The following is a 12,975-nucleotide window of genomic DNA, read 5'->3' as shown; positions in this document are numbered from 1 at the left end:
AGGTTTCCGAGGGCTTCTTCGGCCTCGGGAGTCCAAGTGAAGCGCTCGGCCTTCCTTAAGAGGCGGTACAGGGGCAATCCTTTCTCGCCAAGGCGTGAGATGAAGCGGCTCAGAGCCGCAAGGCATCCCATGACCCTTTGTACTCCTTTTAAATCTTTGATGGGCCCCATGTTGGTGATGGCCGCAATTTTCTCTGGGTTGGCCTCGATGCCTCGTTCGGAGACGATGAACCCTAGGAGCATGCCTCGGGGGACTCCGAAGACACTTCTCGGGATTGAGTTTTACGCCCTTCGCTCTTAGACACCTAAATGTTATCTCAAGGTCAAAGAGGAGGTCGGAGGCTTTCCTCGTCTTGACAACGATGTCATCGACGTAAGCCTCGACCGTTTTGCCGATGTGTTCTCCGAACACATGGTTCATGCACCTTTGGTATGTTGCACCTGCATTCCTCAAGCCAAATTGCATAGTAGTATAACAATACATGCCAAAAGGTGTGATAAAAGAAGTCGCGAGCTGGTCAAATTCTTTCATCTTGATTTGGTGATAGCCTGAATAGGCATCGAGGAAAGACAGGGTTTCACACCCAGCAGTGGAGTCCACAATATAATCGATGCGAGGCAGAGGGTAGGGAACCTTTGGACATGCTTTATTTAACCCAGTGTAGTCTACGCACATCCTCCATTTCCCACCTTTTTTCTTTACAAGCACAAGGTTAGCTAACCATTCTGGATGGAATACCTCTTTGACGAACCCTGCAGCCATTAGCTTGTGGACCTCCTCGCCTATGGCCCTGCGCTTTTCTTCATCAAAACAGCGCAGGTGCTGCTTCATGGGTCAGGCACCAACTCGGATGTCCAGTGAGTGCTCAGGGACATACCTCGGTATGCCGGGCATGTCCGAGGGACTCCACGCAAAAATTTTGGCATTTGCGCGGAGAAAGTCGACGAGCACTGCTTCCTATTTGGGGTCGAGCTCGGAGCCGATCCTTCCTTTCTTACCGGCGTCGTTGCTGGGATTGAGAGGGACAGACTTAACCGCCTCAGCTGGTTCGAAGTTGCCGGCGTGCCGCTTCGCGTCGGGCGCCTCTTTGGAGAGGCAATCCAGGTCGGCGATGAGGGCTTCGGACTCGGTGAGGGCTTCAGCGTACTCCACGCATTCCACGTCGCACTCGTAAGCGTGACGGTATGTGGAACCGACGGTGATGGTTCCTCTAGGGCCTAGCATCTTGAGCTTGAGATACGTGTAGTTGGGGACGGCCATGAACTTGGCATAGCACGGTCTTCCCAGCACCGCGTGATAGGTCCCTCGGAACCCGAATACCTCGAAAGTGAGGGTTTCCTTTCGGAAATTGGAGGGAGTTCCGAAGCAGACAGGCAAATCAAGTTGCCCAAGGGGCAGAACACGCTTACCGGGGACAATCCCGTGAAAGGGTGCTGCACCGGCCCGGATCGTGGACAGGTCGACCCCCAAGAGCCCTAGGGTCTCGGCATAGATGATGTTAAGGCTGCTGCCTCCGTCCATGAGGACCTTGGTGAGCCTAGCGTTGCCGATGACAGGGTCGACGACGAGCGGGTACCTTCCTGGGCTCGGTACATAGTCGGGGTGGTCGCCTTGGTCGAAGGTGATGGGCTTGTCGGACCAGTCTAGGTAGACCGGCGCTGCTACCTTGACCGAGCAGACCTCCCGGCGCTCCTGCTTGCAGTGCCGAGCCGAGGTGTTCGTCACTTGCCCACCGTAGATCATGAAGCAGTTGTGGACCTCTGGGAACTCCTCTTCCTTGTCGCCCCCTTCTTGTTGTTGCCTTGGTCCCTGCCACCTTCTGCCAGGGGCCCAGCCTTGTTGAAGTAACGTCGGAGCATGTCGCACTTTTCAAGGGTGTGCATGACGGGACCCCTATGATAGGGGCACGATTCCTTGAGCATCTTGTCGAACATGTTGGCCCCCTGGGAGGCTTCCGAGGATTCCTGTGCTCGGCAGCAGCGACGAGATCCGTGTCAACAGCGTCGCGTTTTGCTTGCGCCTTCTTCCTGGTCTTCTTCTTCGTGCCACGCTGGACGGACGTCTCGGGGACGTCTTCCTTCTGTCTTACCTGAGGCTGCTTGTCCTTCCGAAAGATGGCTTCAACCGCCTCCTGACTAGAGGCGAACTTGGTGGCTATGTCCATCAATTCGCTCGCCTTGGTGGGAGTCTTTCGTCCTAGTTTGCTCACTAGGTCCCGGCAAGTGGTGCCGGCGAGGAATGCCCCAATGACGTCCGAGTCGGTGATGTTGGGCAACTCGGTGCACTGCTTGGAAAACCACCGGATGTACTCTCGTAGGGATTCCCCTGGCTGCTGGCGACAGCTCCGGAGATCCCACGAGTTCCCAGGGCGCACGTACGTACCTTGGAAATTTCCAGTGAAAGCCTTGACCAGGTCGTCCCAGTCGGAGATCTACGCAGGAGGCAGATGCTCCAGCCAGGCCCGGGCAGCGTCGGAGAGGAAAAGGGGGAGGTTGCGGATGATGAGGTTGTCGTCGTCCGTTCCTCCCAACTGGCACGCCAGCCGGTAATCCGCAAGCCACAACTCCGGCCTTGTCTCCCCTGAGTACTTGGTGATGGTAGTCGGGGCTCAGAACCGGGCCGGGAACGGCACCCGTCGTATGGCCCGGCTGAAGACTCGCGGACCTGGTGGTTCGGGCGAGGGGCTCCGATCCTCCTCACTGTCGTAGCGTCCCCCGCGCCTGGGGTGGTAGCCTCGGTGCACCCTTTCCTCGAGGCGGGCTCGACGATCGCGGTGGTGTTGCTCGCTGTCGAGGCGGTCCGGGGCTGCAGGCGTCCCATCCCCTGTGCGCTCGGTGTGTACCGAGGCCTCCCGCATGCGTCGGGAGGACATTGCGCGATGCTCCGAGGGGCACCCTCGCCTCCGGGAGGCAGAGCTCTCGGCTCGTCGGACTGCGACATCTTCCAGGAGATCCTTGAGTTCGCCCTAGATACGTCGCCCCTCGGTGATGGATGGCTCCGGCATTGTTCGAAGTAGCATCGCCACTGCAGCTAGGTTCTGGCCGGCCCCGCTGAAGGCCGGAGGAAGCCCTGCCCTGGCATCGTCAATGATACGACGCTGGACGTCCCGGGCCCGATGACGCGCTCCTCCGGCGAGTGCTCGGCCCACCCACTCCTGCTCGATGTTTTGTCGGAGCTGCACAAGCCGCCCCGTTTCTTCGTCGAGCTTGGCCTGCATCTCGCGGAGTTGCTCGAGTTGTGTGTCTTGACCCCCCGCAGGGACTCGGACCACAGCTAGCTCCCGCGGGATCTCAACGTGAGACGCAAGCGTAGGGGCATCGTCATTCTCTGGCATGCCGAGGTGGTCGTCTTCGTCGTGAGCCCCCTGATCGATGTGAAGACACTCACGAGTTGGGTCGCAACCCTTGTCGCTGAGGCTGTGGTCATCGTCAGAGTAGCCGGAGAGGCAGTAGTCACATGCGAACATGAAGTCTCGCATGGCACTGGGATCACTGAGTCCGGAGAAATCCCAACTGAAGTCAGGGTCGTCCTGTTCCTCGGAACCCGCGGGTCTGGAGGTCGAGACGGCTGTCAGTCGGTCCCAAGTTGACCACATATGGTACCCTGGAAGGTCAGGATATGCCCTCGCGAAAGCGTTCACCGAAGCGGGGTCGCTTGGTGGATCGAAGCTGAATCTAAAGGGAACAGGGTGGAAGACTGATGGTACCTCCTGGTTGATGGGCTGTGGTGAAGTCGCATCGGGGACGGAGTGTGTCATTATCTCAGGTGCGAGACTAATGTCCGACGGGTCCCTCGCAAGGGTGCCGGCGTCATCAGTCCGCCCAGGGTTGGCATGTTGCTGGGAAGCGACACCTGTCGTTGTCTCAGGTGCGAGGACAACACCCGACATGTCCCCCGCAGGGGTGCCGGCGTCGTCGGCTCGCTCTGGTCCAACAGCCAACGAGGTGCCGCCTCCTGCCTGGCCACAGTTGCCCCGTCTCCTCCTCCTCCGGCGAGGAGGGTGGCGGGGCAAACCCGGGTGTTCCTCTTCCGCCACGGGGGGAAGTCGTCGTCGAGTTCGCCTCGCCGGGCGAGCCGACGACCGTCAATGTCGTCGTGCTGCAAGGGGAGGAGTACCATGTCGTAGCTGCCGTCATGGGACATGAACTCGACACTCCCGAAGTGGAGCACCGTCCTGGGCTGAAGAGGCTGCTGAAGATTGTCCATCTGGAACTCAACGGGAAAGTATTTGTCAACACGCAGCGTGCCCCTACCTGGCGCGCCAACTGTCGGCGTTTCAGACCCACGAGGACCCTCAACTGACCAGTGAATTTGTCGCTGCGTGTCCCTGCCCAGATGGGTTGATGCAAGATGGAATACAAGAGGGAGGATGAGGCTTATATTATCTTGCATCGAGGTGCTCGTAGTAGGGGTTACAAGCGTCGCGAGAGAGAGAGAGGGAGAGGGTTCGGCCCTGAGGTGAGCTGTCTAAGTTAGCCTCCTCTGCATTTCTCCCACTCTGCCTGCCTCCTCTAGGAAGGCCCTGGACATCCCCTTTTATAGACACAAGGAGATGGTCCAGCTGTATAATGGGGGTGTAGCTATGTGCTAACGTGGCCGGCGGAGAAGTACTTGAGCCCTGTAGAAGCGCAGCTGGCGGTGCGGCAGGGGCCCTACTGACGTTTCTATGCTTTCGTAGAGAGTTGAGAACAGCCGACGTCATGGACGAACGCAGGGAACCATCATTACCTGTTACTGGAGTAATCTGGATGGGACACCAGTCTTGTTCCTTCGTAGACTGAGGCAGCTAGCTAGGGGTAGGGTAATGATGTATCCCCAGTGGCGTAGTCGGTCCGAGGCCGAGGTCGGGCGAGGCGGGGACTCCTCCCGAGGCCGAGGCTGAGGTCGGTCGAGGATGTGACTCCTCCCGAGGCCGAGGCTGAGGCCGAGGCCCGAGGTCAGGCGAGGCGGAGACCTTCTCCTGAGGCCGGGGCTGAGGCCGAGGCCTGGGGTCGGGCGAGGCGGAGACCTTCTCCTGAGGCCGAGGCCGAGGCCTGAGGTCGGGCGAGGCGGAGCTCCCTGTTGCGCCCGAGGCTGAACTCGGGGGAGGTCGTGACTTACTGTCGTTAGTTTTACCCTGATGGTTGGCACAGTAGTCGGAACGGGGTGAATAGTGTTGTTTTCCTGTCAGAACGATCAGTAAAGGGGCGAAGTGACTGCGGTCACATCGACCTTGCCGACTGAGGCGCGCGTGTCAGGATAAGGTGTCAGGCAATCCCTACATTAAATGCGCATGTGATACGGTCGATTGGTAAGGCGATTTGGTCGAGGTCGTTGTACGACAAAGTTTGCCCGAGCTTGGCTTCGGGCGAGCCGAGGGTGCGCCCACTGCCTGAGGAGGCCCTCGGGCGAGGCGTGAATCCGTCCGGGACTATTGTTCTTGCCCGAGGCTGGGCTTGGGCGAGACGAGATCGTGTTCTAGAGGCTTCAACTTTGAACCACGCTTACCGGTCTTTACAGTCTGTTTTGAGGATGTTTTCCCGCCAGGTTAAGGAGCATTGGGGGTACCCCTAATTACGGTACCCGACAACATTCAAAGCCATTTGATCCTCTCCAAGTTCCATAATCAAGTCAAGTGATCAAAAGTGTTTTGTGACATGAGAGAGGGTGATTTGTGTTTCTTTTGTTGCTCTTGTTGCTTGGTTGCTTTCTTCTTCACCTTCTAATCTTTCCAAGTGTTTTGTAAAGCAAGCAAGAGACAACTAATTGTGTGGTGATCCTTGCAGGGTCTTAGTGACCCGTGTGATTAAGAAGAAGCACTCAACTGGTCTAAGTGACCGATTGAGAGAGGGAAAGAGTTGGAATAGAGTTGGCCTTTGTGGCCTCCTCAATGGGGAGTAGGTTCTTTGGAACTGAACCTCGGGAAACAAATCGTCGTGTCCACTTGTGTTGATCTACACCATTCGATTTGTTTCTCTCCTCTCCTCTCTCTCTCTAAAGTTCTCTTGCTCACATTAATTTTGAGTTTGCTCCCAAAAGTTATCCTCATTGATTGAGCAACTCATAGCAAGAAGAACTAACTTCCGCACTCTGAATTCACTATTATTTATTTCTAACCCTAACCCTGGGTGAAGTGCATGTTTAAAGTTTATAATTTTCAGGTTTCACCTATTCACCCCCCTCTAGGTGACTTTCAATTGGTATTAGAGCCCGGTACTTTATTAGAGTCTAACAACTCGAAGTGATGTCAGGAGAACACACCAAAAGGGAGATGGTCACCGGGGAGAAGCCCATATCTTTGGGAAAGAAGAATGAAGAAAGGACTCCGTCGAAGGAGGCCGACGACAAGCACAAGGAGCACAAGGAGGAATTCGCCGGCTCCATCAAGTCACATAAGAAGGGTGACAAGAAGGAAAATAAGATGAAGAAGGAGGTCTACTATGAGACCGACTCTTCCTCACCCTCGACCTCCGGCACCGAGTCCACATCTTCGAAGCACCAAGAGCGTAAGAAGAATAGTAAGATGCATCTTCGCTATCCTCGCATCTCTAAACGCGCTCCTTCACTTTCCGTTCCCCTAGGCAAACCACCATATTTTGATGGTGAAGAGTATTGTATGTGGAGTGATAAAATGAGGCACCGTCTAACCTCACTCCACGAAAGTATTTGGGATATTGTTGAGTTTGGAGTGCAGGCACCACAGGTAGGCGACGAGGACTATGACTCCGATGAGGCCACCCAAATAAGGCACTTTAACTCCCAAGCCACCTCCATACTCCTCGCTTCCTTGTGTCGGGAGGAGTACAACAAGGTGGTGCAAGGGTTGAAGAGTGTTAAAGAAATTTGGGATGCCCTCAAGACGGCGCATGAAGGGGACGAGGTGACCAAAATCACCAAGCGTGAAACGATCGAGGGAGAACTCGGTTGATTCATCCTCAACAAAGGAGAAGAGCCACAAGCAATGTACAATCGGGTCAAGACGATGGTCAACCAAGTCTACAACCTCAGGAGCACCAAGTGGGATGACCATGAAATGGTCAAGGTTATTCTAAGATCTCTTGTTTTTCATAACCCCACTCAAGTGCAACTAATCCGTGGAGATCCTAGATATAAATAGATGTCTCCCGAGGAAGTGATTGACAAGTTTGTGAGCTTTGAACTTATGATCAAAGACTCCAAACACATTGTCAACTTGGAGCAAGGCACCACCTCCACACCCGAGGTCCAACCTGTTGCATTCAAAGCAACGAAAGAAAAGAAGGAAGAGTCTACACCAACAAGTAGGCTCCCAATTGATGCCTCCAAGCTTGACAACAAGGAGATGGCTCTTATCATCAGGAGCTTCTGGCAAATCCTCAAGCAAAGGAAGAAGAAGGACTACAAACCCCGTTCCAAGAGAGTTTGTTATAGGTGTGGTAAGTCCGGTCATTTTATTGCTAAATATCCATATATAAGTGATAGTGACAGGGATGACGAAAAGAAAGGGAAGAAGAAGATGGAGAAGAAAAGATACTACAAGAAGAAGGGTGGCGAGGTGCACATGGGGCAAGAATGGGACTCCGACGAGAGCTCCATCGACTCCTCCAACGAGGATGCCGCCAACATCACCGTCAACAAAGGCCTTCTCTTCCTCAACGTCGGCCATAAATGCCTTATGGCTAAGGATAGAAAAAAGAAGGTACATTCTAGAGATACCTCCAAATACACTACTTCTGATGACTAGGGTAGCTCTAGTGATAATGATGATGATTTGACTTCTCTTTTTGCAAACCTTACAAAAGAGCAAAAGAAGAAAATTAATGAATTAATAGAAACCATTAATGAGAAGGATGATATCTTGAAATGTCAAGAGGACTTGCTCGTTAAGGAAAATAAAAAATTTGTTAAGCTAAAAGATGCCTATGCTCTTGAAGTTGATAAATGCCAAAACTTGACTGAAGAGCTAGATGTATGCAATGATTCAATTTCTTGTCTTAGAACTAAAAATGCTAGTTTAATTGCTATGATTGAAGAATTGAATGCTTACAAAGTCTCTACATCTACCATTGAGCATGTTACCATTTGTACTAGATGTAGAGATGTTAATGTTGATGCTATAAATGATCACATTGCTATGATTAAAGAACAAAATGATCACATAGCTAAATTGAATGCTAAAATTTTTGAGCATGAGCTAGAAAATGAAGAATTTAAATTTGCTTGCAATATGCTTTATTATGGGAGACACCCTGGCATTAAGGATGGCATTGGTTTCCAACAAGGGAGCCAAAGCAACATCAAACTTAATGCCCCTAGAATAAACTTTCTAACTTTGTTAAGGGTAAAGCTCCCTTGGTTCAGGATAGTGAAGGTTACATTTTATATACTAAAAACTATCCTGAGCACAAAATTAGAAGAATTCATGCTAGGAAATCTTATTCTATTTCTCATCATGCTTTTATGTATAGTAATGAGGCTTCGAGCTCTAGGCATACAAATCATATCAAAATGATTAAAAAATATTGTTAATGCATCAAATAAACATAGCATTTCATTTAAGACTTTTAATGCATCTTTTGTGCTTACTAACAAATCAGACAAGGTAGTTGCCAAATATGTTGGGGGCAAACACAAGAGTCCAAAGACTTGTGTTTGGGTACCCAAGGTGCTTGTATCTAATGTAAAAGGACCCAAGGCTGTTTGGGTACCTAAGAACATGGCCTAAATCTGTGTTCTAGGTTTATGCATCCGGTGGAACAAGTTGGATAATCGATAGCGGGTGCACAAACCATATGACAGGGGAGAAAATGATGTTCTCCTCATATGAGAAAATTGATGATTCCCAAAGAGCAATCACATTCGGGGATGGAAATCAAGGTTTGTGAAAGAGTAATGTGCCCTTGGGCTATTTCTATATTGTTTTTGGTGATTAGATGCACAACACACTAGGTGAGAACTAACAAATGTTAAGCAAAGGTATATCTTGATGGATAGAGAACAAAGGTAAGTTCTAGACACTTAGTCAATAGTTTTATGTGCTAAACATACTTTTCTAAGTGCCAGGGTGTAGCATCCCAAAAATTCAAATCCTAAAATTTTCTCAAACTCGCTCTAAATTCAAAATGAATTTTAAATTTCGTTTCAAAATGTTTGTTTGCAAGTTGATATCAGCAAATAAATTATAGTGGTCTATATTCTCTCCAAAATCCTCCTCAAAATATCCTACAAATATTTCCCCAGTGACCCCCTCAAATTCTTTACAGAAATACTACCCAGATATTTCCCCAGTGACCCCCTCAAATTCTTTCCAGAAATACTGCCCAAATATTCCACCGATAATTCTCCAAATATTTTAGTCCTCAGAAATACCTTCAGAATCATTTTTAAAGTCCCCACAAAGATTTTCTTCATAACTTTCCTTATGCTCATACGTATACGTATGTAACACCCTTGGTGTTACTGCCACTAAAACTTGAGCATAACATCATAAGCATTGGCATATCATGTGTTTGTCACACCTAGAGTGCATTCACTAGGCAAAATTTCAAACCAGTTGTATTGATATGACCTTTCATGGGTGAAACCCTAGTATATAGTATTTAACCCTAAACTGGACTTAGAGAAGTAAATAAAGCCTAATAAGAGAAAACTTCAAAACCTATTGGTAATGATCACAACACTATTCATCGATACTATTCACCGCTACTATTCATCATTGTTACTATTCATCGACACTATTCACCATCGTTACTATTTATCGTTGCTATTCACCGACACTATTCGTCACTGTTACTATTCATTGATGATATCTATGGTAACTTTTTCGGCGTCACTATTCATTGTTACTATTCATCGATCATCCGATCAGCCCGTGTTGGGGGCCTTCGGCTTCCGAAGGTCCTCAAAAATATGATTTGACAATGTTTTCCAAGTGAAATATGTAAACAGGTGTCTTCGGAATCGGGTCATGAGCATACAAGAGTATGGTTAGGACGAAGCTTGAGCGAGACGAAAGGTGATTATGACGAAGGACAAGGCGATCACGAAGCTGTGCGCAGGAAAGCTTCGGCACGACAGCAGAAAAGGGGAACCGACTTAAAGATGAAAAGGCAAATCAGACCTCGAAGAATTACTATAGAGTTATTAGCAAATGTAAAGGGCATGAATGTAATTCTACATGGGCTGTGTCCCTTGCCTATAAATAGATGAACAGTACTCCCGTATTGTTCACACTGACTTGGCATTCGTTTTTTGCATCACGCCTGTACCCTTACTTTCCGTCAAACCGAAGGTACATCTATAATTTGTCATTGTGAATATGATAATGCAAATAAAAATAAGTTGATGATAATGTTTATATTATTTTTCATATTTCATATATGAATTCTTTCTCATCATTTATTGTGCTTACGAAGGTTTTTCCTTCACGACCTTCGTCCGGAATTCATTATATCCGAAGGGTAATAATGTCCCGAAGGACGAAGGGCTTTAACATTTAACACTTTTTATGTTGCCTTGTTCTTAACTCTTAGCATTTGAGAACAAGTCCCCAACATTGGCGCCCACCTCCGGTGAACTCACTTCCACTTTCTGAGTTTTGAACACCTTCGGCAAGCATAGACCTTCGTCATGCCACCAAAGAAAGCTTCAGCAATAGGGGCTGCAGCTCTGCAACCGCTGGATCCCAACCAGGAGACCCTCTCTCTTCGGAAGGCCCGAAGCCAGAAGAGGAAGGCCACCAGCCCAACGCCTCAGGAGGATGAATTGGATCAAGAGATCAGAGATATGGAGATGCTTCATGAGCAGGTGAAAAGGAAGAAGGAAAAGATGGCTAGGCTAGCTAACTTGCAGAGGCAGATAGACGAAGCCTCTGAAGAAGTTCGCCATCTTACTCAAGATGAGCAGAACCGAAGGCCTCAACACAGAGAGCTTCATCAGGAGGGCTTCTTCAACGAAGATGACTGGTATGAGAATTTCCATCATGGAAATTTTGCTTTTGATGATGCTTCTCCTCTGTCAGCAGAACTGCAGGCTGCACCTTGGCCCCCGTCCTACAAGCCACCCCGACTCCCCATGTACGACGGCCATTCAGATCCGAAGCAGTTTCTGATGAGCTACAAAGCAACAATATCTTCCTATGGTGGCAATACTGCAGTCATGGCGAAGTCTTTCGTCATGGCTGTCAAGAATGTTGCACAAACCTGGTACTCCTCTCTTCGGCTAGGAACAATCACATCATGGCAGAAGCTAAAGGATATGCTGATCACCAGTTTTCAAGGGTTTCAAACGAAGTCAGTCACCGCTCAAGCTCTATTCCAGTGCACCCAAGATCACGAAGAATATCTTCAGGCTTATGTCCGAAGATTCTTACGCCTGAGGGCACAAGCGCCAACAGTGCCCAATGAAATTGTCATTGAGGCCATGATTAAAGGGCTTCGGCCGGGACCTTCAGCCCAATACTTTGCCAGGAAACCCCCTCAGACTCTGGAGAAATTGCTTCAGAAGATGGATGAATACATCCGCGCTGACAATGACTTTCGACAGAGAAGGGAGGAAGCTTACAGATTCTCCGAAATAGCCAGGGGCTTCGGAGGAAGGTTTCATCCTAGACATGTCAGATCGATTCATTCCACCCAGAATGATGACAGAGGAAGCCAGCAGCAGAGACCGCAATATTCCTCCCAGGCTTCCCAGGCTTCGGGGCAGCAACAGAGTTATCCCCGCCCTCCAGCTCCAAGGGGTAGAGGTGCCAGGGGCTTCGGAGGAAGATTTGGGGATCAGCCAAGGAAAATTTATTGCTTATTCTGTGGTGAGGACAAGGGCCACACAACCAGGATGTGCCATGTCACCATCCAGAAACAAAAAGAAATAGCAGAAGCTGCAGCCCAACAGACTCAGCCGAAGAAAGTCATGCATACTGCTTCATACCACTCGCCTTATATCCCAGAGTATGTGGGTAACCACCCTGCAGCTTCTGTTGCTTCGGCAAGTCAATCTCAGGCATCTTGGCAACAGCTTTCACCTCCACCACCAATGCAACGAGGCCAGCAGCCAGAAGGGAGTCAGCATACTCAACACCAACGAGACTACAGAGAAGAGTCTGAAGCTCGCACAGTCAATAGTACTGTGCCAGAATCGAAGCACATTTATTGACAAATATCCTACCTTGACAGCAGTTTTTGCATTCAGTATCATTTTCTTTTTAATAAGGAACAATTATTGAAAGTCTAAGTGTTTTTTGTCGTTCTCAATTTCTTGTAATAGCTTCGCCTTTGCTATAGTACAAGTATATCCTCTCCACAGAATAACGAAGCTCAAAAAGTTGTCGAAGCATAAAAACTTATGATTACGGTGTGAATCTTCGAAATAACAAAAGTCGTTCCTAAGGAGCGCAGTGTAAGTTTTCTGCTCAAAAGTCGTTCCGAAGGGAATGCAGAGTTTACAGCGAAAAATAAACGCTGATTCCGCTGAAAGTAAAAGGCGAAGAAGCTCCTAAGGGAGGCTTACAGCGAAAAATAAACGCTGATTCCGCTGAAAGTAAAAGGCGAAGAAGCTCCTAAGGGAGGCTTACAGCGAATAATAAACGCTGATTCCGCTGAAAGTAAAAGGCGAAGAAGCTCCTAAGGGAGGCTTACAGCGAAAAATAAACGCTGATTCCGCTGAAGTAAAAGGCAACGAAGCTCCTAAGGGAGGCTTACAGTGAAAAAACGTCGATCTTTGGCAAATATCATTCTGCATAACATCACATCATCACATCAATTGCATAGCATAACATCATACATCATATTGCATCAACGACGCAAGAAGGGGGTCTCAGTATTGATATTCGAAGATTGTTTCGAAGAAATAGTGCTAGGACACAAAAATAGTTATTGAAGAGCTATACCTTCGTCAAACTCTGAAATGAAAAGATCCATTGGTTATTGATTTTACGAGGATTGGTCATGATTTTATGAGAACACGAATATTATTTACGAAGCATAAAAAGAAGGCAAGGTGTTTTTTCGCCGAAGGCTC

Source organism: Zea mays, chromosome 10 (genome assembly GCF_902167145.1).
Source record: "Zea mays cultivar B73 chromosome 10, Zm-B73-REFERENCE-NAM-5.0, whole genome shotgun sequence".
NCBI lineage: Eukaryota > Viridiplantae > Streptophyta > Magnoliopsida > Poales > Poaceae > Zea > Zea mays.
Note: the sequence above shows the minus strand (reverse complement) of the source record.